Genomic DNA, 26,493 nt, shown 5'->3' with positions numbered 1-26,493 from the left:
TATTGAGTATGTGGTGAGATTACAAGTATAGATTCATGCAAGACTCTGATGGTGACTTTTTGTTATTAACATCACAATGTTTCTGAGGGTGGCTCTGGAATTTAGGGAAATAACATCATCTCGGAAGGTTATGGAGATTCCCTGGTTGGCCTACTCCTTCATTATCTGTGTGGGCTCAGGTAACTCGGTTAATGCTCTCAACTTTAGAGTCATCTGCTGTAAAATAGGGATACTTATAAATGGCCTTACCACTGTTAATATATGAAGCACTAAACACTGGGTCTTCACAGTGTAGGTACTCAATTAATGGCAGCTATTTTAAGGAACAGAGCCACTCTCAGCATAGGAAGTGCATATATACTGTGCGATACAGAGTTCAGTCTCCGAGGCTGTACAAATAAGAAGCATTAGGAAGATCACTTTCGTTTAACTTTTCATTATCTGGAGCATCGAGTGAAAAGTGATTTTATTTTTATCTCTTCTCTATTGCATAGAATAACAAACACATTGTTTATGCATTTATAAATGACTATCTTTTGGGCATGTCTACACAAAATAGTAAAGGACTTATAATTGAACTGGGATCAAGCTGGTGTTCTGCACACACCAGATGCTCAATATATATTTGTTAGTCAGTTAGCTGTTGCCTTTTCTTAAAAAAACATTCGTTTTTCAGATTTTCTCTTGGGGTTCTCTGTCTTTCCCATACACTTTAATATTGCTTATGCTCATTTTTTTCCCATTTAAAAATTTTGATGGTTTCTGATTCAATTCTATTTCAGGATCATCCCTGATTTTTAGACTTGTATTAAAGATAGCTAAATGTCCTCTCACTCAAAGTATGCCAAAGAAACAAGTTATAATGACCCTGTACACAAATGCATATTAAACAATGTTATATCTGAATAACTGAAGACATATTTAACTGTTTAGTAACTGATATTAACTGTTCACCAGCTGGGAATTTGATTAGACTCAGCAGTCTGACCTGGCCAGTCACCTCAGCCAAGACGAGGCACTGCACACATAAGTATATGAATATAATAACATTGCTGACATTGGCACTTTGGAATTTAAAATACAGTCAAAATTTTAATCAAAAACTGTCAGTAATAATGGAAAATTTATATGTAAAATTGAGAAGTATTAGAGCCTTTTTTCAATGTAAGTTTAAAATATTCATATCCACTTTCTACTTTGTCAGGAGGAGCCCTGTGTAAAGTTCTGTACACTCACTGTATTCTTTTTGAGTTTTCATTCAGACATCAGAAACTGTTTGATCTCTAACAAACACGCAAAGTCTCTAGGAAAAAGGATTGTTAAATGTGAAATCTGTATTAAAGAACTTGCTTTAAAAATGGGCTCTATCAATATGCAAGATACTGAAGAAGACATCTGCATAAAGAGAAGTATTTGGTAAGGGTAAATAGCAAGTAATCATCAGCCAGAGAATCGCTAGATGTTCTTACTCAACTTAAAATTATTTGCAACATGTTCTTATTTTCTTTACTGTTCTCTTTAATTCCGAATAATAGATTCATTACATGTCATTTTACATTTATTTAAATTTTAAGCTCTGCTGTGATCCTTATTACTGTAATGAAAGTACACCAAATTTTAAAAAGTTAAAAAAAAAGAGAAAGAAATAGAAATAGAAAAAAGGAAAGAAAGAAAAAGAAATTACTTTCACATGTGTTTCTTATGTGATATTCAGTATAACACCAAGATAAACAAGTAAACTTTTACTGTTCCATACTTTCTTGGCCATTGTAAAGTGAATCTACAAAATAAGACCTTGGTAGGGTAAATACCTAGACACTTTGCTGATCTCTTTTATTTATTTATTTATTTATTTTTATTTATGATAGTCACAGAGAGAGAGGGAGAGAGAGGCAGAAATACAGGCAGAGGGAGAAGCAGGCTCCATGCACCAGGAGCCCGATGTGGGATTCGATCCCGGGTCTCCAGGATCACGCCTTGGGCCAAAGGCAGGCGCCAAACCGCTGCGCCACCCAGGGATCCCAGCTGATCTCATCTAAAGAGCAGGTAGGAAAACTGTATTGGATGTTAGTAACTTGAGTTTATCACAGTGGTCATATATCCCAAAAGCAAACCCGGAGAAATGATTTACTAGAAATTTATTTAAGGATGAATTTCTAGAAGTGTAGATTTCTCCAAGAAGTCAAAAGAAGCTTCAAAGTAGAAGCTCTACTGAAGTCTGTTTCAAAGTGACCATTAAGTATTTTCCTCAAATCACCTTGTGAAGTTCTAGGATTATTCTTTATTTTAGGAGAATTTCTGAATTGCGAGTAGGTGGGCTTATACACATAGGAGACCCTTTGGAAAAGAGTATATTACCTATAAGCTCTTGAAGAGGTCTTGTTAAGTCTCATAGAGCTACCCTAGAATTTCACAATGTGAGTTCCAAAGTCTAGAGTCCATTTACAGTGGACATAAACAAATAATATTTAGGTACATAACACTTTAAACATGTCCTTTTCATCAGTGAGACCTAGTTATCAGACATTTCCAAGGTAATTTATATGGAGAACCTCTAACAGTGCCAGTTATCAAAGCTGAGTGGAACAAATATGCAATCAAACTTTATTTATTTCGCTCAAATATATGAATTAGTTCCTGCTGTTTTAACAAGTATCCAACTGGCATTCGTTAGAATTAAATGATGATCTCCAAGTGAGAAATATAGTATGTTGGTAATCATTAGCATTTTATTGACCAATTTGGAATCACTGAATAAAACTGAAATCAAACAAATGGCTGTTTGTATAGTAAATAAGAGAAAAGAAAAGGTCTTTCCCCTCTGGCACCATTAATTCTTCTCAAATGACTAATGAGGAAATATAAACAGGAAGTCAAAAAAATAACCCACCTATCAGATTTAGCATTAGCCTCCAAAGGGCATGTAGCATAAACTCGATTATTGAAATTCTTAGAGATTTCCAATTCCTATTTATATTTGGGCAACAGTGTCCTTAAACTAACAGAATTGAAATCTGGAGTATTTATGGTCTTTAATAAAACTTGTTTTCACTTTGTTTACATAGCTAATGTTGCAAAATTTTGCATAAATATTTGAGTTATTGTTTTCCCAAGATGTTCACAATGCTTTAATAATACTTTCTCTAATAATGTTTTCCCTTTTTGGTGAGACAGTGGTGTCTCTAGCATTTTTACAGTGTTTTTGAGGCAGGGAATTTAGAGGGTTTTGAATTCTTGAGATAGATGCGGGACTACAGTAGCAATGTTCCATGAAGATACACTGAGACAGGTAAAAGAAAAGAGAAGAAAGGAAATAAAGGGAAGGATGGTAAGGGAGGACCTCAGGAATTCAGAGGGCTACTTTCACAAAGAACATTCTCAAGTAAATGTCCTCTCATTTACTCCTTACACTTGCCATGGGGGGGGAAAAAAAGTGCTCAAATTCTAAGAATAATATAAATGAGTCCCAGATAGTTAAGTAACTCGTTGGACAACTCACAATTCTAATAGAAGAAGGATTTGAACTCAAGTCTCTCTGAAACCATAGCACATACATTTTCACTACATCCCGGTTGGCCAATATGTTTTGAAACTTTAATCAATATTTAGACACTGTGTAAACAGGGGTAAAGACTGATGGTGAAATTTGCAGATTTGCAAAACTAAAGTGTGTATTTCCACCAGATCTCTTATGGTAAGTTAAGAGGTTAAGAGGGGGGGTGGTTGGGGAAAACCAGGTCCCACAGGTATGCCTTGTGATCAATTGGACACAGATGAGGTTGAGTATCTGAACCCTCAAATCTGTCTGGACATACCTTTGTGATGGAGTAGCCCCTTCTACCATCCTACCTCTCCAACTACTTATCCCTGTCTAAGAGAGCCAGACTTCTCCCATATTATGAATAAAACCACAAGAAAACAAAATGTTTAATGATATCTTAGGTGCAGATACTTCCTAAGGAGATACTGATTCTCTTCAGCATACACACCCAGTGTCCCTCATTGACTCCATGTCCCAAATGAGCATTAAGTCCAAGCATAGCACAGAGCAACAGATCAGGGCCTCCTCTAGGAGTAAATTGCTACTACACCAAGACAGTTGTCATTTTGTAGGAAATTCTCTTCATTAAGGCATTAAGCAATACATCGTTGAGGGGATCACAGGAATTCATGCAAAAGGGTTGTTCTCAGTAGGGTAGAGAAGACAGTGAGCTCTGCTGCAATGGAATTAGGTTCTGGTGGAAACTATGGGACCCCGGAGTGGTAGAGGTCAGGTGTTGGCATGTAACCTTTAGAGACAGAGTGGGCACCATTACCATAATTAGCCACAGAGGTCTATAGCAGCAGCTAATTATTCCCAGGGCTCTGGGAATGGAGTAGCTGGGCAGCCTCCTAATGTGCTGTTTGACTTAGATAAGCAGAAAAATTCCAGGTCTGCTGAGCAAAAACAAGACTTGAACTACTGCAGTGGGGTTCATGGCCTCTTATTCAATTCTAAACCTAAATCATCTCACAGACCAAATGACTTAATCAGCCAGGATGTCAGCCCCTTTTGAAGAAAGACCCTTGAAAGGGGCCTCCACTCTTTACTGTGAATCTCCTTCCAAGTCTTCTCTGGAGGCTTAATCCTTAATAATGTGACTGAAAAAAAGCAAAATAACCAGACCATAATAACAATAAGGTTCTAGCTCTGTACAGAACCATGTAGTCCACTGGTCCAATCAGGGACTGGTGGAGATTAGATGAAAGATGAAATCTTGGCGAAGTCAATCTTACCCTAAATTATTTGGGACTGTGTCCCCCATTATCTCTCTAGTCCTGAAGTATTTGGAGCAAACATAGATACTGAGTCACTGGCAGAGTCCTCATATTGATTCTCTATACTATGGAATGAGGCTACAGCAGACAGTGAGCTCTGCTGCAATGGAATTCGGGATCCCGGAGTGGCAGAGGTCAAGTGTTGGCAGGTAACTTCAGAGATATGGTGAGCATAATTACCATAATTAGCCATGGAAGTCCATAGCAATGGCAAATAATTGTAGAAATGTTCCATACAACTTCCTCTCACTGTGTCCTCCCCCAAAATGCAGGATCAAAAGCAAGACTACATTCATGGCAGGTATTATAGACACTATCAAGAACATAAGAGATAGATAACAGAGTAGATGTTTCTATTTTATACCCATTTAACTTTCCTGTTTACTGCAAAAATTAGATCTTGGAGAATGACTGTGAATTATAACAACCTTAATCAGATGTTCTAGATATGATATCTTCACTGGAGCAAATGAATAGATGCCCTTGGACCCTGGTATGCTATATTATTTACCCTAAAAACACTGTCTTTAACTGCCAGCAAATTAACACAATCAGAAACAGGGTATCTTCATGTTTCAGGGACAGGCAACAATTACCTTTTTTTTTTTTTTTTCACTTCTATGACAAATCCTTTGCTTTCTGTCTTGATCTAGTGTAGAAGAAACTTCATTGTTTACTTGTGGCATTCCAAAACTACATGCTGATTCACTGAATTATGCTAATTAAGGCAGATAAGAAGGAAGTAACAAGCACCAAAGTTGTTTTAATGAGTTACATCAGGCTTGCAAAATCCGTGAGGTTTCTTGGGGTCCCTCAGGTGGGGCATGTCTGGAGATACTCTCCTAAAGTGAAAGACAAGTTGCTGCATGTTTTGCCATCCTCTGAGAAGGAAAAAAAAAAAAAAATCAAAAGGCTTTATCTAACCTCTTTAGAATATGGAGCAAATATATAAAATATTTGGGCATGTTATTTTAATATATTTACCAGGTGGCATTTAAAAGTGCAGTTTTGAGTAGGGCCTAAAGCAAAAGGTGACTACACAGCAGGTCTAGGCTGTAGCACAGGCTCCTCTCACACATGGACCTTATAACCCAGCAGGCACAATGGTCCCGAAAAGGACAGTGGTAAATAGAGGTACTTTGAGAGGTCTCCACCATGTCTAAACATGAGAATAACAACAGAGACCACTTGGGTTTTAGCTTAGATCCATTCTCTATGCTGCCAGCAATTGTTCTCCATTTGAACACCAACTTCTGGTGTGCACCTGGGTTTTGGTAAGTAAACTCTAATTGCCTAATCACAGGACACCATGTGATTTTATGAGTCATGTTGCCCCAAATGGAAAGGCGGACAAGAGGTAGTTCTGAGAGGGTACAATGCTGAGGGTGAATTGTGCCAATTATTCTATGTTTGTTCTTCCAATTCAGTTCTTTACTCTTTTCCATCCTGTTGTGTGCTCTGTGAGGTCAAAAGTATATCGTGGGCTCCTTTGCTCTGTAGCTTTTAGTTGTGTTTGGCCAATGGGAGGTAAGGAAATGGAGGGCAAGAGGAGATTGATTATTACTTCATTCCCTGGGTTCCTGTCTGAGGTTTAGCAATAGTTATATGACTTCTTTAAGGCCACACCTCTTCTTCTTATGGCCACACCCGGAACTCCTTGTAACAGCTAGAGGATAGTGTTGATTCCCCTCCAACCTTTGCTAGTCCTTGGGACCCTCAACATCTTGTGTTGCTCTTAATCTTTTTCACACCTTTATAGATAGTTCCCTTATTTAACACCCAGATAATTATTCCTTTGAGTATACAATCATTTTTCCCCCTAGAATAAATGACAGAACAAAAAGGGGATCCTGGGAAAAAATCAAGTCATATTGTACTATGCATTTATGGACTTTTAAGTGAGAGATAAATAAAATCTATCATTTTCAAAGACACTGTTATTTTGGGGTTTTCTATTATAGGCAGCCAAACATAATCCTCAATGATAGAGCGCCTCACTTTGATAACTCCTTCTCCCACTTGTCTGGAAAGTGCTGCTTATTTGGTCTCATCCCAGCATCCACTTGTATCCCGTAGATGTCTCCCCTTCCTCTGAGTGTCAACAGACTTAGTGCCTTTAGTGCTTATTCTGGGCTGAGAATCGCTAAATGTTTCATTATCTACCATTCCCGTATCATCCACTATCCCTTAACCAAAATATAGAAAACATGCCCTGAACTTAGTAGGTAATCAAAGTATGTTGTTGATAAGAATGATACTTTTCCCCTTTATTTCAGAGAAGTCAAATTTCACAGCCTTCTAAGACTGATAGTTTTAAGTATTTTCTTTCTGGATTCTTGCCGTAAACCTGTCTTATGAGAAACTGGGGTTGTTTTTTCTTTTTTTCTTTTTTTTCCTGACTCAGTGACACAGCCTGAAAATCAGTGTGGAAGAATGTCATTGGGGAAGAGGAGAGAAGGGCTATGGCAGAGATTCAAGCTCTGTTTCATCTGGCTCCATGGTCATGTATTGGGGCAGCCTTTGGAGTCCATGGCTCTCAAAGACCTTTCTACAGGGTGTGGTCCTATCAACATCTGCTCACTTACCTCCAGTGAAAACTCCTCTTTTGTACCCACACCTATCCCTCCAAAAGCTGTAGATAAGATTGCCAGCTTCTCACTGAAGGGTGATTTTGTCTGTATGTGTCTGACTGGCACATATGAGATTAGAGGCACTAGAGGGGCAAAGACTTTTTCTGCCTTGGGTACTTTAGCAGCTAACACATGTCTGGTTCATAACAGAAAGCCAAAGAAGTAATTTCAAACAAAATAGTAAACACATCTTCAAGATCTCATTCAAAACCCAGCATAGTACTCCTCCATAAAAACTTGCTTCGCACTATTTTTTATTACCTTCAAAATGCTGTAACTGATAGATTTTACTCCCTCTGTAATTCCATCGTAATTCCTATATGTTTCTCTTACAGCTTTTGTCAAGGTACCTCACAATTATATATGTCTTTCCCTCTAGCCTATATAATAATCAAGCACAATAGCTGTACAACTGAGTGTCAGGGTTTAAATACTTGGGCTCTGAATTCTAGCTTTGCTACTTCAGACCTATGTCATCTCAAGTTACTTAACTGCTAAGATTCAGGTTCCTTATTCATAAAATGGATATAATTAATTCATCATATATTTATCGTTGATGTATTTACTATGTTTCAGGTGTCAATGTAGGTATTGATGATAGAGTTAGGAGAACAGAAAAATAAAAAGGAAAGTAAAGAGGAGGAAAAGAAGGTAGACAATGTTCTCGCCCTTACAGCCAGTACATTCTAACTGGAGATATACCCATATCTATCTATCCATGTCCAGATCTTCAAAACAAACGGACAATATAATTTCATACGTTTACAAGTAATCCAAAACAAACCAAGCAAGGTAAGGGAATCGAATTTGAAATAGCTGGCAGAAAGTCCTGGTGCTCATTAGAGAAGCTGATTTGTGAATTAAAGGAGACTCTGACATCCTTAGGGCTGTGCATACACGTTCTGTTTCTTCTTGATGCACTGATGGGATTATACTTTCTACAATCTCTAGAGTTAGGCAGGATCTTGTGACTTGCTTTGGCTCATGAAAGGTGGACAGAAGAGAGTCTCATGCAGAAGTTTTAATAATTATTATTATTATTTAGCTTAGACCATCGTGATGACCCACACTGGACACTGGCCCATGATTTGGGCATTGGTTTACTATAGCATAATGTGACCTGTCCTTACTGACACATGCCTAATCACAGCATCTGGCACCCAGAAAGTTCTTGATAAGTTCTTCTTCTTATTATTATTAATTTTATTTTGATAACATTTGTATTGTCAGTGTTGAAAAGTAGTAGGGGGTCAATATCTTTTTCTTTACAAGCATGAGTTTTAAGGCCTTAACGTGTAAGTCTTTTGAGCTGGCCTTCACAAATAAGAAAAGTAAAGTCCAAGTAATTCAAATTACCTGTCAAGAGGGCAGAGTAGCAGCACTTAGATCCAAAGAGGTCCCCCTGTGGGGTAAATTAAACTTTATGTTTCTAATGCTATTTTTCTATTGATTAGCAATATAAAACTAGATAAACATACTTTTGAAGTTATTTTATTCGACGACATAATAAATCTAATTATAAATTCAGAAAACCTTTAAAAATCAAGTATATAAATAAAAAATGTTCACTCTAGTAAAATACTATTAGGAATAGTGAACTTTGTCTCAAAAATGCCAATATAAAATAATAATGGTTCTTTATTTTGAGTCACAAAAATTAAATTTTAAAAGAAATAGCTAAGTAACTTAAGTGGACAGAAATGTCAGTTTGAACTGAAATGTAGCTCAGTTTCTCTTAAACTTTTGCACAGGAGCCACAAGAAAAAAACCCATAACTTTCTCTTATGGCAGAAATTGCTAACAGCACCAGAGTAAATCTGCTGGTTGTGAAACATGTAAGGACAGATCTGGAGAAGGGGAGAGAAATGCAAAACACATCAGAGGCAATTTTTCAGTGGATAAAATTAAAGCAAAGGAAAAGCAAGTTTACTGGAACATAAATATAAATGATAAAATGAGAACTACATTTTCTAAAATAAGAATGTATCCCTTAAGTATTTCAGTAGTATCTATAAAATCAACTCCATGATTTAAAATTCTATAAATGAAAACTTAAATATTCTATTTCTGATGTATACTAAAAACTAGTGACTTGATTATATTGTTTCTTTTTAGAGCCCACTATCTACCACAACAATTGCTGCAGCAAAAGAATTAAATTGAATTCATATTGTATCTTAATAACAAATACAGTACAATCACCACAGTAGCTTTGATAGACTTGACTTGAGATCATGTGCTTTAATAACCTAGATTTGAAAATATGTAGGTAATGCTTTTTCTAAGTCATTGGAAAAACCAGTACAACTTCCTTCACTCTGGGAACTGAACAAGAAAAAAAGTTATTCAATAGACTAGGACATAGAGTTACACTGTGCCTTTAATTTTCCTGTTATTTGACAAGGAATGTTAACCTAAATATGTTAACCTAAATAGAATAGATTTGTAAAATGTGTTCAGGTAAGAGTGAGGATTTTCCTTTTGCTTTACCTTTAGACTTTTTTTTCTTTTTATTCTAAACTCACAGTGCTGATTATGTGACTATTAAAAGAAATCTTAACCAACCAACCAAGTTTCCAGAAGGCAGTTTCTAGGAATTGCACAGTTCAATTGTGTAGGTATGAAAAAAAACAAACAAAATAGACCTATACACAAATTGCCACAATAAAAATTATCTATTTCTTAAGCTTGTATCAATAAAAACTTATTTTAATTTATTTATATATCCATTTCAGTTGATAAGTACCTTTGAGATTTTGAAAACTGAATATAAACATCTTTTCAAATAATAAACCATAAAGAAAAATAATTATATTTTTAAGGAAAAGATATTCATATATATCCTATATTAAGTCATGTATATACTATCCATGACTACGTATGTGTGTATAGTTTACATATATAGATATATATGAATATGTATATCTTCATATCTATATATGTGTGTATTATACACAACACACATACACACACATACACAAGAGGCGTATGTGTGTGGCTAAAGTTCTGTGATTGTGTATAGTACTGGAAACAATATGAACAAACGTTGAACTAATTTAAACAGAAAAAAAAATCATGTTTTCTTTTGTTCTAACGTGAAAATACGGATCCTGTCCTTTCCTTGAGTTCAATGAGGTTACCTTAAGTGGCTTGACACTACTGTGTTAACAGGGATAGTCAGATTCCCTGGAATTTCTAAAATGTATTAAATGAAAGACCCTTCCACTAACAAATTCCACTAGAATTATCAATTCTTCACCACTGAAGTTTAGTCATTAGGCAGATGGATGGGTTTTTACTCCTCCTATCATTTTTAATTGTCATGGAATTACATTTATCCTCCCTAAACCAGTACAATGTATGCTGTTCTTGCTTCAGTTGAAAGGGATGCACCCTAGAAGAGATAAATTATTCCATTATCACCAAAACATTTATTAAATGTCCATATTTTTAGGAGGCAGGGCTGAATGTTATAGACAGGAATTAATTAGGTTCAATTCCTGCCTCATTGGAGGTAGAGTGTGAGATGTCCAGACAGCAATGATGCAGGCATCCGTAGGCCATGCATCAAGCATGGAGAAAGAGATGAGTTGAGTAAGTTGCTATCATGAACATTTGCACCCTTGAGCAAAGTATATCAGTGAACTGGGTGAAAAAGGAGACCCTCTGGACATGCATGTCACAGTGATTCACAACCACTCCACCAATCATGTAGGAAAGACCCCTGCTGAAAGAAATCCCAGGATTTAACTGAATGCTGTTCAAATAAGAGCATGATAAGAAGGGGTAGGCGCAGTGGGATTTTTCCTAAATCTTTCATATCTCATCTCAGAAATTACCAAAGGGAAGGGATTGCCAGCTCCATCTGCTCTACATATTGTTAAAATGCCTTTGTGCTGTTGGGGAGAGGGGTCAAATAGGATTTGGCAAACATGAAGAACTACATTAGGGCAGTGAATACCTTTCATACTGGTAGAAATTTAAGTACATGCTTAGAGAATTATACCCATTTTATACATCAGACACCCCTAATACACCAACTTATCACTACCTCTCCTTTACTCTCTAGCTTTAAGTGGTTACTGGATCTTACTCATTCTACCACATTTCTATCTCTCAATTTACCTCTCAAAACAACCAAATTAACATAGATTGTTAATCTTTTCTTTCTGTAAAATTGTAGTAAGTGCCTAGTCTTTTTCTTTTTTTAATATCTATCAATCCTTTCCATAATAGATCTATATGGCCTATGAATTTGAGGTTATTTTTTAAAAAAATATACATCATATTATACACTTTTCACCTTAAAAATCCAAAAGCTTTTCATCAACTGGGCAATGAAATCTTGACTTACCGAAATAATACATGAATAACTCTTCTATATCAGTTTTTTTTTTTTTTTTTTTTTTCCTTCAGGAACCTCTGGATCACTACCTTCCCACTCCCCCATCTCAGCCATGAGTTTGATGAACTCATTGTGAGTTTTTATGCTTATCTGTATGTGTAAATATTGTTCCCTCTGTTCCAAATATTGTCTTTTTTCTTCTCCATTTGAAGAGCCCATCCTTTACCTCCCCTATCAAGTCTAAGTGTTGTCTTTCCTATGAAGGTTTTCTGGTATGTTCCAAGGCAGCTACACATTCCCTACTGTTTTATCTATGATATTTTATGGGCTTGATTCTTCCAATGTACGGGAGCTCTTAAAAGGCATTAATTAACTAAACTCTACCAGTTAATTAATATCTTCTTATAACATGCTGGTTTTTATTTTCATGATTATTTCAAGCACACTGTTTCATTTGTGCTTTCAATGATTTTGCAAAGTATTACACCACAGATGTTGTTCCCATATAACAGATAAGGAAATTGAGTATTAAAACCACCAAATATATTATTTTAGTTTTGTTTTAAATATTTGCTTTGTTTTGTTTTACTTATAGCTTAATATCTTTCCAGTATATCATAGCATTTGTTATATAAACATTACATTCAATAACATGAATATGTGTGAGTTTCCTTTTTCTAGGAGGTAAAAAGAAAAATTATCCCTTTATATGTATATGACTTCCTTTGAACATTCATTAAGGATCAGCATTATATAAACAACAAAAAAAGTCTCTTTTCCTTTATTTCTTTCATTTTGACTATAACCTCATCATGACATAAACTATGGCTTGACAGATGATCCAACCAAGGTACTATAAAACATTTTTGATAGGTGCTTTAGGATAATGATTTATGAAATAATTGTTGAGGTCAACTACTATGAACAGAGCATTCCAAAAGTCTTAGTACAAAAGTTCTAATAGATCATATCCTTTGTGCACTTTAGGGGAGGTAGCCATAAATTTGTTTTGATAATGTCTGTGTCAGTTGGTATGTTTTATTTTTCTTTTATGCAAAACAATGGTATTAATATAAGTGAAAACCTGTGATTAATGGAAGCAAATACAAAAGAAACTAGTTAATGTTGTTCCTACATTTCCATGCTGAAAATAAACCAGATTTAGTTTTCATCCTACATGAGAAGAAGTCGGGGGGGGGGGGTTGGGGTGGGGGGGTGGTTGTGGATAATATTAGCCATTATAACCAACTCATTTTTCTTTCCATAAAACAAGATTTAAGAACATAGGGAAAGGGATCCCTGGGTGGCGCAGCGGTTTGGCGCCTGCCTTTGGCCCAGGGCGCGATTCTGGAGACCTGGGATCGAATCCCACATCGGGCTCCCAGTGCATGGAGCCTGCTTCTCCCTCTGCCTGTGTCTCTGCCTCTCTCTCTCTCTGTAACTATCATAAATAAATAAAAATTAAAAAAAAAAAAAGAACATAGGGAAATAATGGGAAGAAGAACACTCAGGCAGTTTTAGAACTCTAAAAGGTAAAGCAAATGACTAGATGATGGGTTTTGTGGAATAGCATTGTGTTTTCCTATATACAACAAAGCAACTCAAGCAGCTTTCAGTGGGGTACATTGCTTCAATTGTTTCTATAGTGGCTGTGATTGTTTTGTCCTGGTTCATTCACATTTGGTTACACAGTCCTCATTGTGTACACAGCCTTGCATTTATAAGCAGATGCCTGGGGTCTGTTAGTGACTTTCTTCTGATGAGCTGTGTGCTTAAAAATATCTCTTCTTATCTGAACATTTGCAGTAAAATTTGGTAAATCGTGTAAGATTCAGGAGGGAAGACATAAATCAGAACTAAAATAATGTTTTCAATGCCTTGAACTCTTGCTGTATGTTTTGTCACTCTTGGGCCTTCCTCAAATGGTTAATGAGACCCAAATTATTTGAAATTCATTTCTTTAAAATTTAAGTGCGATGCAAGCACATTTGAGTACAGAGCTATTAAAATGACGAAATCATTATATTGTATCCAGGGATAAAAGACATTGTAAATATTTAGTCTTTCATAGTCACAAACCACTTAAATGAATGAATATAGTATAGTCATTGGTTTATGGTTCTAATAACCTCCAGGAAATGTCAAATTCACATGTTGTCCCAGAACACAAGATTTAGCTTTTGGATTTTTAATTTAACTAAAAGATGTGTAAAAACACACAGTCATCCAGCTCCCTATTGGCTCCACATCTGTGTAGGATTATATGCAAACAATATTTGAGCTAGCATTGGCAGTCACATAGGTTTGCTAGCTTGAATGTAATTAATTTTTTTTTTTCAGATAGACACAAAAAGAATGAAGGAGGACAATTTGGAGAAGCACTGTTTTCAGCAATAATCTTACATATGAGGTAAGGCTCAAAGTTGCCAAAATAGAATCTGAAAATAGAGATCCATCATCCTTGTGTCTAAAGTAAATCATAATTGTTCTGAAAATGATTAACGCTGGGTGACAGCCAATGTTCCTTTGATAAAATAGTACTTAGTTTGATTCTACAACTAAGCAGACAGGAAATGGCTCACCTTTTGGTAATGAATTAACTCTTTCATAGAAGGCTATAGGAATTCCAAAATATAAGCCCCCTGAATATCGAGGATGCCAGGAAATTAAACAGAGCTTCGAAGGGTAGCACACAGTTGCTATTTTTCTATTATTGTCTTACATTTCTTACTTTTATTCTTATCTGCAGATTTTGGTGGACAATGTGGCTATTCAAAGAGCTTCTTAAAAATTCTCTCTGCGGATTCAGCTGCATCAAAGTAGAAGTTAGTTAAACAGACAAACAATGGTATGATGGTACTCCTCGGTGATTTTTTCAGCCTGCAAAAGTTACACAAAATATCTTTCAATAAGGTAAGATACAGGTAGAGCAAATTCCCCCCATTTGTCAAATGTCGTCAATAAAATTGTAACAAGATCTTGAAATTTCCTGATTTCTGGAATGCATGAAAAAAACAAAATCAAAACCAAACAACCCCCCGCCCCCAGCAAACTACTAAGCTGGATCGCTGTCATCATATGGTGTGTTTAAATGCCTCTTTTAGACAATCATCTCCCCATTCTACATCATACTCCCTATATGCAACATTGCCAAGTCCAGGCTCTTCCTTCCCATGGGGATAACTTAAATCCATCTAGAAAATGATTTGATCTGCAGAATGCAGGTCATTTTAAACTGGGATGAAGAATAAAGCCTTGGAGACAGCACAGAATGTGGTTATAGTAGTCCATGTTAAAAATGACCAGAGCATCAACATGGGATTTGGCCGCTAGACTAGTGTGGTTATTAATGGATAAATGCTCTTTCTTCAACCGGGGAACTGCTTCTACTCCTTGTGGTTATGGGAATAGGAAATGGAAGGAGACAACACTTTACTGGCAGACACATTACTGACCCTGCAGAGGCAGCAAGAATAATGAGCAGAGAAGGCTTTAGAGAAGAGTGTCCTGCCAAGCAGAATAATTGCTGCAGGAAGTACAGGATACATTGGACATGATGTTGACTAGGTTGGATCATCTTCTATCAGAGTAAGATGGATCAACCAAAAGGGCTGGTGAATCAAATTGTCCTAGAATATTGAAAACGCTGGGTAGGAAGCAAGGGCATCCTGATTCCTGTCCATTTGTGACTCATGGATATGTGAAGGAACCAACTTTTTATTTCATTTATGACACATGTGGGTGGTTATTTGCTACCCATATATCTGCAACGGTCTTGAGTTCAGATATTCATTCTGTAATCAGAATATGTCCTGAATTTTTGCTTTAAGGACTATGGCAATCAAAATGATGTAGAAACACAGTTTCGGGTTAGCACAACTCTCCGAGAAAATCTTCAAACAAACAAAAGACTCAGGATTTTTTTTTTAATTATAGATTTTTAGCAGGTATGTTTGGTTAGAAGTGAGCAAATATTAAATGTATGTTTTTTGATTTGATATTTTGCTCATTTCACATTTCAAAATGGTTTACTTATGACAGAATCAAATCCTTATGAAAAACATATTTGGAACTAGAGTCAATACAATATAATGCATAAAACAGATGAAGGAGAAATAAATAATGAAAGAACATAAATAAATAAAATTAAGTGGGAAAACAAGCCATGTTACTGTAGGCTAAATAATATCTAGACAGGCCCCTCCTTGGAAGCAGATATTCTGTTTAGTGTTTTTTCTCTTTTCTCTAACACTTTGACTTAGGGAGCCCAGAGAATATCTTCTGGGAACAAGAGCATGATTAAAAGAGTCAAGCAGAGGGACAAACCAGTACTCACCTCTGCTACTTAGAACTTGAGGCGTAAGTGGATAATTTCTGAAGCAAGGTGGCTTTTGCAGAACTAGGTTTTGGAGATGCTTAAAATTCCTCCACTAACAATGTATTCTTCCGCTTGTGATTTATTATTGAATCTTAGGGCAGGAATTTATCGAGGCTTTTTGGGCCTTTAAAAAACAATTTGTTTAAATGAAACTGCCCCTGGAAAGGGTCAGAACATTATGAGCAGACACTCAGGCAGTTTTCTTTGTAATCATGTTAGAAAAGCTTGCTTGCTGGAAAGGGAAAATAAGATGACCCTCTAAGGAGCTATGGGAAAAGGAAAATGGGTGCTTCGACTGGGAAGAAATGGAAGTGGAAAGGTATTAAAATGGACTTCCTCTGGATCTCTGCCTTTTCTGCAGTTTGCCCCACTCTGCACACAAAGGGGTCCAGCTCAGGCTGCTCTTCCTGATGATATTATTGGCAGTCAGCTAAAAGTCTGCACGGAGAATGCCACAGTCACGGCAGGATTGTTTCTGTATTGAAAAAGCAGAGACCAACTTCTTGGCACTCCATCAGAAGAGAAGTGATTTCCTAGCGAAAGTGGAATGCTCAATCAGAAGAGTTGTTGGAACTTTCCCCTCTGCCACGAAACCCAGTGAATGGTTTGAGTTTTTCCAAAATTATTTCAAATTTAGCTGCTAGGAGGCTGTGCCGACCATTCCAATTTTTCTTTCAATTTTGCATTTTGTTGGATGCTTCCCTCAAGTCTTCCAGTATAGCTCAGTCATTAGTCAGAGCTGGAAGGTTTATTATTTATTTTGACAGTCACCAGCCTATTTTGTCAAACAGTACACATTACTGCTCCATTTGACAGGTGTTACTCTTAAAATCCTTCAGTTTCTTTTTTCCTCCTTTGAGAGAGGCTTCTATATCTGCTGTCTTGTTTGCCTTCCCAAAGGAAGCACAGTACATTTTCTGGCTGATAAAAGCTTTGCTTTGTTGCTACTTTTCAGTGACAGATTAGGCAGCCATTGGTCAAAAACTTTTTTCTTGATTTAATCTAAATTTTGGTGATATGCTTAAACTGGGATCCAATGGGAGATAAAACAGAAGAACAAAAGAAAAGATAGTGGGCAAATGTAACTAAAGGCAAGAAAGCCATGCTATTTCCCTAGCAAGATGCATACTGTGAGGTTAGAAAGGTCAAAACGAGTTTTAAGGTTAATGGTGTGAGGTTCGGGTTTAAGAAAAAAAGTCACATTATGTATTTGATACTCTCACACAAGAAAATACAGGTGGCTATGATGACATAGAAGAGAATACTAGGTCAGATGAGAGATGTTAGGGAGGTCTTTCTAAAAAAATATGGCTTCTGAATTGATTTTTAAAGATAAATGTTGATGTAGACAAAAGAAGAGATGGTGGGAAGGGCCCTCTATAATGATGCCAATACAAGTGGGATGGTTAATTTGGTTTTGAATGTGTCACTCATAACATATTATCAAACATTTGGGAATTAAGTGTTCTCTGATATTCCTGTCCATCGTTGTTATCCATTTGAATCACTGACTTCCTAATCTACTCAAAGGTCACCTCCCCAGGAAGCCTTCTATGACTACCCAATGCAAATATTTCTCTACCAACTCCTTAATAACTCTCTACCCTGTTAAGCTCTGTTTTATATTTCCTTTTTCTTTTTTTAAAAAAATATTTTATTTATTTGAGAGAGAGAGAGAGAGAGAATGAGCAGTGGCAGGAGCAGGGCAGAAGGAGAGGGAGAAGCAGGCTCCCTGTTGAGCAGGGATCCACATGGACCCTGACATCATGACCTGAGCCAAAGGCAAATGCCTAACTGTCTAAGCCACCCAGGTACCGATCCTCTTTATGTTTCTTAATAAAATAATTCATTGTGTGACATGAAGAAAAAGCAAATATTTGTTTAATGACTTGTTAGTCTCCTTCTGGGTTTTAGCAGTACTGTGCAGTACAGCACATTCCCCTAACACTAAATAGATAAAATGTAACATGTTTATTAATTACGATTCTGTGGTTCAGGAATTTAAGCAGGGCCCATCAGAGATGATTAATCTCTGCTCTTTTGTGTTAACATGGCTTACTTATTCAGGTGGTAGCTGGGTTGGAGGATCAAGAATGGCCTCACTCAGTTGTCAGGGGCCATACTGCTGTGCTATTGGCTGTGGCTCCTCTCTTCACATGGCTCCTTTCTGCAGATGGACATCCTGGGCTTCTTTACCAGGAGCCTCAGGATAGCAAAAGAATGCCATATTTCCTAAAGCCTACACCCTGAACTAGTACAGCATCACTACCGCATTCTATTGGTCAAGTCCAAAACCGAACCCAGTTTCAAGGGGAGAAGAAATGGATTCCATTTTTTAATCTGAAGAGTTGCATGCATAATTTATGGTTGATCATTTATTACTATTTTTTCTCAGTATGTCATTGAAACACTGTTGAGTACCATACCCACATTTCTAATCCTGATTTCTCTTTTTTTAAACTAGAATTGTTTATCTCTATCTGTTCATTGGGCATTTCTTCTTATGTGGCCTACTATCACTTCACAAATAATCTGTTACAAATAAACTCATCTTTCCTCCCATGCCAGTTTTTTCCTCTCATAATTCTTTTTTTTTTTCTTTATTTATGATAGTCACAGAGAGAGAGAGAGAGAGGCAGAGACACAGGTAGAGGGAGAAGCAGGCTCCATGCACCGGGAGCCCGATGTGGGATTCGATCCCGGGTCTCCAGGATCGCGCCCTGGGCCAAAGGCAGGCGCCAAACCACTGCGCCACCCAGGGATCCCTCCTCTCATAATTCTTGTATTGCATAATGCTATTACCTTAGCCTTTTATTATCATCAAGGACTTAAAATTTGGAGTTATTTCCCTCTCTTCTTTTTGCATCAGATAGAACCGGAAGCACATATGAAAATTGGTTCTGCATTATTTTGGTTCTACATTTCTTGTGGAATTGAAGGAATTACTTAATCCTTCTGAACCTATTTATTCATCATTTCAAATTGGTATGATACTTTCATCTCAGGGTGATTTTGCAGATTAGTTTTGAGGAAAAAAAATTCTAGAGGACCTGAATATAAGTACTCACTAAATGCAAATTTATATCTTCATGAAATCTTTCTATAGTACTCCTGTGCACCATTTTGAGGCAACATTTTACATACATACTATATCTTCACAATTAGAGAGTAAACTACTTGAAGGCAGTGACTCCCCAAATCCTTGGCTTAGGGCCATACACATTTAGAATTTGAAACATGTTAAGCCCTGCTGATTAACACATTAACATTACTTTAAAAATATAAGCACAATTTTGGGAGAGGGAGTAAATGTGAACTCACTGGCTTTACTGAAATTAAGGCAATGCATATTAGTTTGTTATTGTTTTGCATTGTGCATTATGCTGTCTTCTGTATAAAGCAAACTTAAAAGAAATGTATATAAGAAAATAAGAGGGCTGGTGTAAAGGGACTGAGTCAGAGGAGGGTTTTCAAAACCTAATGCCAGATGTTGGGTCAATCTTGGGAATCATATTCCTTTTAGTTTTACATTAAGGACTTTATATCTCCTTTTAAGACATCCAATAATATTGCAGCAATTACATTTTGAGGCAAAAGCATTTTAGAGACCAAATGCTTTCTTCCCCATCTCTCTGAAATATGATTATTTCAATTACTAGTAACAACAATTAATCACTAGCTGATTCATCAGCCTGCAGCTGGGATTGGAGAGCTGACTTCCTTTCTTTATTCCTATTTTATGTTCTACTGTGCTCAGCAGGGATTGAGTAATAGCAAGCTAATAACCTTTCCTTACCCTCAGTACCTTTTTCTAATACCAGCAAAGAAAATTTTGAATGTTTTTCCCAAGTATGTCTTTTCCACATGCATTTCAGAAGGGAACTTTATCATTACAAGTGTTGATCCATTTTGCTGTAATAAGGCATTATAGAAAGATATTTCCTTAAGGTTTGACCAACCATTCTTTGCTATGTTTTGTTAAACAACTTATGCTAGAGGAATATATATATATATATATATATATATATATATATAATATATTGTTCCAAATGGGTAATGCTTTTTTATTTCTTGGAATTTATCTAAGTCATATGACTCCAGATATATGATATATTAGATCTTTAAGCAATAGATCTTCAAGTATTCTAGTGTTCTAATTATGAATATATTACACTTTCTAGAACTCAGTGAGAAGATACTGTAATGTATTTGGGTTATTTTGAGGAGATGCCAGAAGTTTGGTCTAGGAGAAGCATACTCATCTTCTACTCCAGAAGAATAGGTTCTCTTAGAGCAAGGGTTCTCAATATAAAAAATCCATAAACTTCTGGGGCACCAGGGTGGCTCAATTGGTTGAGCATCTGGCTCTTGATCTCACCTCAGATCTTGATCTAAGGGTCATGAGCTCAAGCCCACTGTTGGGTTCCACAATGAGTGTGGAACCTCTTTTTAAAAAGATCCATAGACTTCAAACTATCTGCAAATGCCAAAGCACAATTTGTGTCGTTTGGGCATTTTCTATATTTTTCATCAGTTTCTCCAAAATATTAAAATAAATCCCCTTTAGTGGAAACCAGAGTTCCCCTCAGGATATAGGAATAACCTTCTATATAACCACAGTAATTTATTCACTTAATATTTTAAAGTCTGGTATCCTTTGAAAATGTTAGCTACAAGATCTGTAGACTAAAGTCTACTCTCCTTAATGTAACTGAAATCATAATTAGTATGCCTTAGTCATAAAGATGTCAAGAACTTAGTAAGGTCTGAGACTTTACCCTACCTATGTGCCAATTTAGCTTGCTATAGCTTCATGAGTGCTGGCAGAAGACATGAGACTCCTGAATCAGGAACAAAGAACTTTATTACTCACAGCAATAGTAGTAGTCAGAGTACCAGCATTTTATGCTGATGTCCCTCAGGGCAATGCTATGTGGGCCAAGTGTCTGCTCACACATTGTGGTTTATATTATAGGAGTAGTATTCCAACTGTAGGAAAAATGAATCTTTTATAATGGATAGTAAACCTGACTGATCTTTGCCACAAAGGGAAACAATATCTGAACAATAAACATGCAGTACCCATGGAGAATTGTCTTGTAACTGTAATTACTCCTTGATTCAACACTGTTTTGATTTCTGGAAAAATTTCCTATGAGTATGCCACTCTGTCAGGCACATTGATCAATATGGCTCATAGAGATTAAGACTAAATCTGTTAAATTTGTCTCATACTACATTTAATGAAGGTTACTATCAATAGGACTCTGAGCAGCAGGATGAGGCAATATTCAGTATTAACATCAAGTGTCCCAGACCCAATCAACTAAGCAAATCTCATAAACCATCTGGATCTACCTTAGAAATCCAGGTGTATTTCTCCTAAAGCTTCCACATTGACCTTTCCACTTGGCTCAAGGCATTAATCCAGGTATAGCTGGATATATTAGAAATCACACAGACTCTACCTTGCCCTGCAAGTAGAAAATCTATGGCCAATATCATCTATAACAAGCCTGGCCACAGAGTTAATGCTAACCTGAATGCATTCTAGGGTTGAGTTTGTATCTTTGATCACCTCAACTAATATCAAAGACAAATTTTGTATCACCCTTTCTTCGTGAATTTGTATGCCATCCTTGCACAGGGTCCATGTTAATCTTTGTATCATTCCAATTTTAGTGTATGTGCTACTGAAGCGAGCACTTGTATCACCTTTTCTAATAGAATTTTCTAATTCTAATTTTCCTTACAATGAATCATATTGTAGGGAAAACCAACTATGAAGTTGGTGTAAGTAGCAAATCAACTACCTCTCTGGGGAGATTCCCCAAGCAACTAAGTGTAGCTCAGTTTGGAGAGAACTGTATTCAGGGCTACAGTATCTCCTGTGGATGTTCCCTTAAAACCTTGGAGATCTCTTATGATTACTTCTAAGAGGAAAATCATCATTTTGGGGGAGAGAAATAAGCCAATACTTGGCTTCCACACAAGACCTACTCCCCTACTCCCAAGAGTACACTTGGTATTCCTAAAAAAGAGAGCTGTTTACAATGAGTGGAGCTCCTGAAGTGGAATCTACATCATGCAAGAGCATCGCTCTAGTGTGGTGACATCGCTCCAGTGTGGTGAAGAGCTCTAGTGTGGTCTCCTAGCCATCTGGTAGGTCTTCAGTTTCTATAATTGAGTCTAGTGGTTGTTTTTGAAGGTAATGTTTGAGGATGTCTACAGTATTTGTACCGGGGTAAGGGGAGGATTTGTACTGGGAAGTGTCGGGACTAGAGTCCATTCTGTCTGGTCCAAACCATCAGCCAGATAACCTTCATGCAATCCCAGAAATCACTATGCTACATCAGTGGGAATGTGGATGAAACAGATAACTAAAGATGTTTACAAGATTTGTACTGGGAAGTGTAAGGACTAGAGTTATCACTTTCTCTTTTGGTAATTTTAAGATGAATGGCTATCAAATGGTGACAAGAGCAGCCTTGTGGGGAGTTATGATCCAGAAATCAGTTAAATTTAAGTGCTTGATAATTTGGGAGAGACACACAGAGAATTTTTTCTGAAGAAGGCTCCAGGAGTGGTCTAAAGGAAAAAAAAAAGAAATATTCATGTCCTTTTGTCATCCATGTCTCCCAGGTTTAAGATGAACCTTCTGCAGATGCCACCTTGTTACTCTTCCTCCAGTCCCATAAAATATTTGTGTCCCATTACAATTGTTATAACTTTACATTTTCTCAATCACCCCCTAATTATACTCCAAGTTTTCATTTAGAAGGGATAGGTGCAAAAGTTACAAAAGCAATTTAACTAAACTTATAATGCTTTGTTTTTCCCCTCACTTTGGCCAATGTGGACTACCATAGGGGAACTTAGCAAGCAGTGTACTCAGCTAAGTGATCATTATCTTTTTCACATAACTATGCCACTCTTCTAAGAGAATCCAGGTAGTTGAATAACAATTAAATTCAAGTTGTACAAACCAAGCCACCCTGGAGTTAATATTGGGAAAAATAATAAGCACTATGCTCCCATGCTCAATAATGGTCAGGGCAGATTCCCAAAATTTCAAAAAGCTTCATTTAGTGGTCAAACTGATTGATGAAGAAGAGTTGAGGAAGGTAGAGCCAGAAACCTTTTTGGGTCAATTTTTGAGGCTATCCCAGTGCTCTACAATATCAAATGCCTATGGTCATAAAGAGTCAATTGAGTAACTTGATTATTAGCTCATTGTCATGTGACTTTTAGATAAAAGATGTACCAGTGTTTGGCTGTAAATTGTCCATAAAGCTGAATACATGACATAGACAAGCTTAAAGAGCCACAGTGGTGTGTCAGACTATGCTGATCAGACATGGAATAGCAACATGGTAATCTGAAAAATGTCAAGAGCTGTGAGGCAATGCTGATACCCCTGAAAGGGGTCCACAGTTTGGTTTAGTCAATATGCTATGCGTAGGTGAGTGTAATCTCCAATGTGATGTGTTTTCTCCTACCACAGGAAAAACATCCACTTAAGGTAAGATTCATATATCTGGTGTGCAGTGATGGACTGCCTATTTTAAACCTATGGTCCTTTACTTTGCACTCAATCTATGGGGATGGATATGTTGCCATATCTAGTAGAAAGTAAGTCTAGACAGGAATAGTGGCAATGTAGATGCTACAGTGGACTGACTCCATTTAGTCTCATCGAAGAACAGGCCCTGACTGTTCACTGGAGGCATCTCCATGATTGGCCCAGATGGTTTAAGAGGCAGCATTTTTTTTTCTAAGTTGGCAGTGTTAAAGGGAAGTGTTTCTTATCTGCCAGTCTTTAGTTTACCAGGTGTCAGAATAAATAGTCTAGACTACTGGCAACAGCTCAAGAGGCAGTATACACAAAATGAATTTCATCAAGAAGAGTATTGGCTTACTGAATTGAACAATCATGTCCATGTTCAGCTCTGCATAGCTGGTGTTGTGGTTGTACAGCTGCAGTAGTCCAGCGGACACCATCAGTGTCAGTTTAGATTAAATAACAGTGAACCAGGCCTCGGAATTTAAGGCAACCTCTGTGAATCAAAGATTTTATTACGCCAACAGCTTTGTTTCATTGGTGGAGAGGAAGATAAAGATTTCCCCCAAAGAGATGATCACCAACTCTTTTTTCCTCATATAAATTAAAGATGGTATAGTGGCCAGCCAGGTCAGCACCATTCTTGAATACACCATTTTTACTTGACAAGAGAGGATTATTGAACCCTTCCTTGTTAGCCACTGTTAGTCACTGAATCCAAGTCAACCCAACTCCAGACGGTAATATTAGGCTGAAAAGTCACAAAGCCTTCAAGGGTAAGGTAGGTGTTTTGGCTAGTGTCTCATAGCAAGCTGATTGCTGAATTTTCTTTTCTTTTCTTTTCTTTTCTTTTCTTTTCTTTTCTTTTCTTTTCTTTTCTTTTCTTTTCTTTCTTTTCTTTTCTTTTCTTTTCTTTTCTTTTCTTTCTTTCTTTTTTTTCTTTTCTTTCTTGTCTTTTTCTTTTCTTTTCTTTCTTTTCTTTTCTTTTTTTTTTTTTTACTTTAAGTTCAATTAGTACATCTTTAGTTTCAGATGTAATGTCAAATGATTTATTAGTTGCATATAATACCCAGTGCTCATCACATCACATGCACTCTTTAATGCTCATCACCCTATTACCCCATCCCCTCACTTGCCTCCCCTTGAGCAACCATCAGTTTGTTTCCTTTAGTTAAGAGTCTCTTATGGTTTGTTTCCCTCTCTGATTAATTCCCATTCAATTTTCCCACCCTCTCCTATGATCCTCTGTGTTGTTTCTTCTATTCCACATATGAGGGAACCCATATGATGATTGTCTTTCTCTGGTTGACTTATTTCACTCAGTGATTACTGATTTTCAAAAAGGGTATACCTGGTACCTGTGTCACAGAAGCAACAAATCCAAAACCTCTAAGAGTATCACTGAATGTAAGATGCTTCCTTTTGCCAGATACTCCAAACAGCAAAATTATCAGTCAGAGAGACTTGCAGCTTAAAGAGGACAGTAATTTAGAGAGCATGCAAAGCTCATTGGATAGCTTCCAACACACACTTTTGGTCTGGATCCCATTCAAAGGATGCTTATTTGTGGACTAGCCAATATAATGTTCCAAGTAGAATGCCCATTTGCTTCCAATATCTAAAGAGTTCAATAAATTGTTGGATCTCTCTTTGGAGAATAGCAAAGTGACAGTAGTTTTTCCTTGACTGCTGTGGGTTTGAGAGTTTTGATATAAACTCACATAGACCCAAGATACACTTTGGCTGACAGTCCTCTAAATTACGTTGGGATTTATCAGCCACTCTTGCTGGTAGAAATGTAATAACACTGTAGTCAAGGTCATTGACACTAAGGCTTCTGACTTGCCAATGTACAAATCATCTATTTAGTGAAAACTTAAGACATTAGGAGGTAGAGGCATTAATGTTACCCTAGCTCAACCCCTGGTGGCAAATAACAGGAGAACATATATACTCATAGAAAGTACTGCAAATGTATATTGAAGGCCTTACTACATTGGTCTTGGTCCTTGGGTGCCAGTGGGACAGAAAAGAAGATATTTGCTGTGTCCAACACAACACATCTAGTGTCATCAGTCTGTGCAAATGGAGTCATTTAAAAGACTACAGCAGCAACAATTGGATCCCACTGGTAATAATCCATTGTAAAGCCCCATCTCCCATTACCATTTCTCATTGACCATATGGGCCGTTGTGTTAATATTGAAACCTACTCCTTAAGATTTCATCACAGCTATGATTTCCATTTGTCTTCCTTGGATTATATTGTTTCTGTCGGACCACTCTAAGTAGGATAGGCAGACATATTGGGATGTGACTTATATATGTCACTAGCAATTTCCTATATATAACACTTCCTGATTAGAAGAATCCACTCTGGATTCTATAAGTATTCACAGCATACACATTAATATACATTATATATTGAATTGGTCCAGAGAACCCCATCCACAAGGATATATTACCTCTCCTTCCCCAGTGTGTACCTAGCTCAAGTTTTATTGCCTGATTCTGGATATCCCTACACTTCCAAAACCAGATGACTATGAATTGGGCACCTTTCTCCAACAGAATTATATACATTTGAGTTTCTTTATTCCTCCAAATTTTCCAGCTTACCTAAATGGATATACATGACCTTGGTTCTCCTTGGGGCCAGGGACACCTAGAACTCATTCAAAATCATCTTTCCCAAAGTGGTTTAAGTCAGGGTAATGAATAGAGGAATCAGAGAGCCTAGAGGAATTAGAGGGCAAGGCAT

General features: G+C 36.9%; 1 non-coding gene across 1 annotated transcript; it reads right to left on the bottom strand.

Annotated features, from left to right (window-relative positions):
- Window positions 1-21,766: 21,766 nt before the first annotated feature.
- On the bottom strand, window positions 21,767-21,877 carry LOC140637421 (U6 spliceosomal RNA). Its single transcript, XR_012034540.1, has one exon. It is a non-coding gene; the product is annotated as a U6 spliceosomal RNA (small nuclear RNA).
- Between the last annotated feature and the right edge of the window lie 4,616 nt (window positions 21,878-26,493).

The sequence above is a fragment of the Canis lupus genome, chromosome 7, assembly GCF_048164855.1.
Source record: "Canis lupus baileyi chromosome 7, mCanLup2.hap1, whole genome shotgun sequence".
NCBI classification, from domain to species: Eukaryota; Metazoa; Chordata; class Mammalia; order Carnivora; family Canidae; genus Canis; species Canis lupus.
This window is presented reverse-complemented; position numbering and strand designations above follow the sequence as displayed.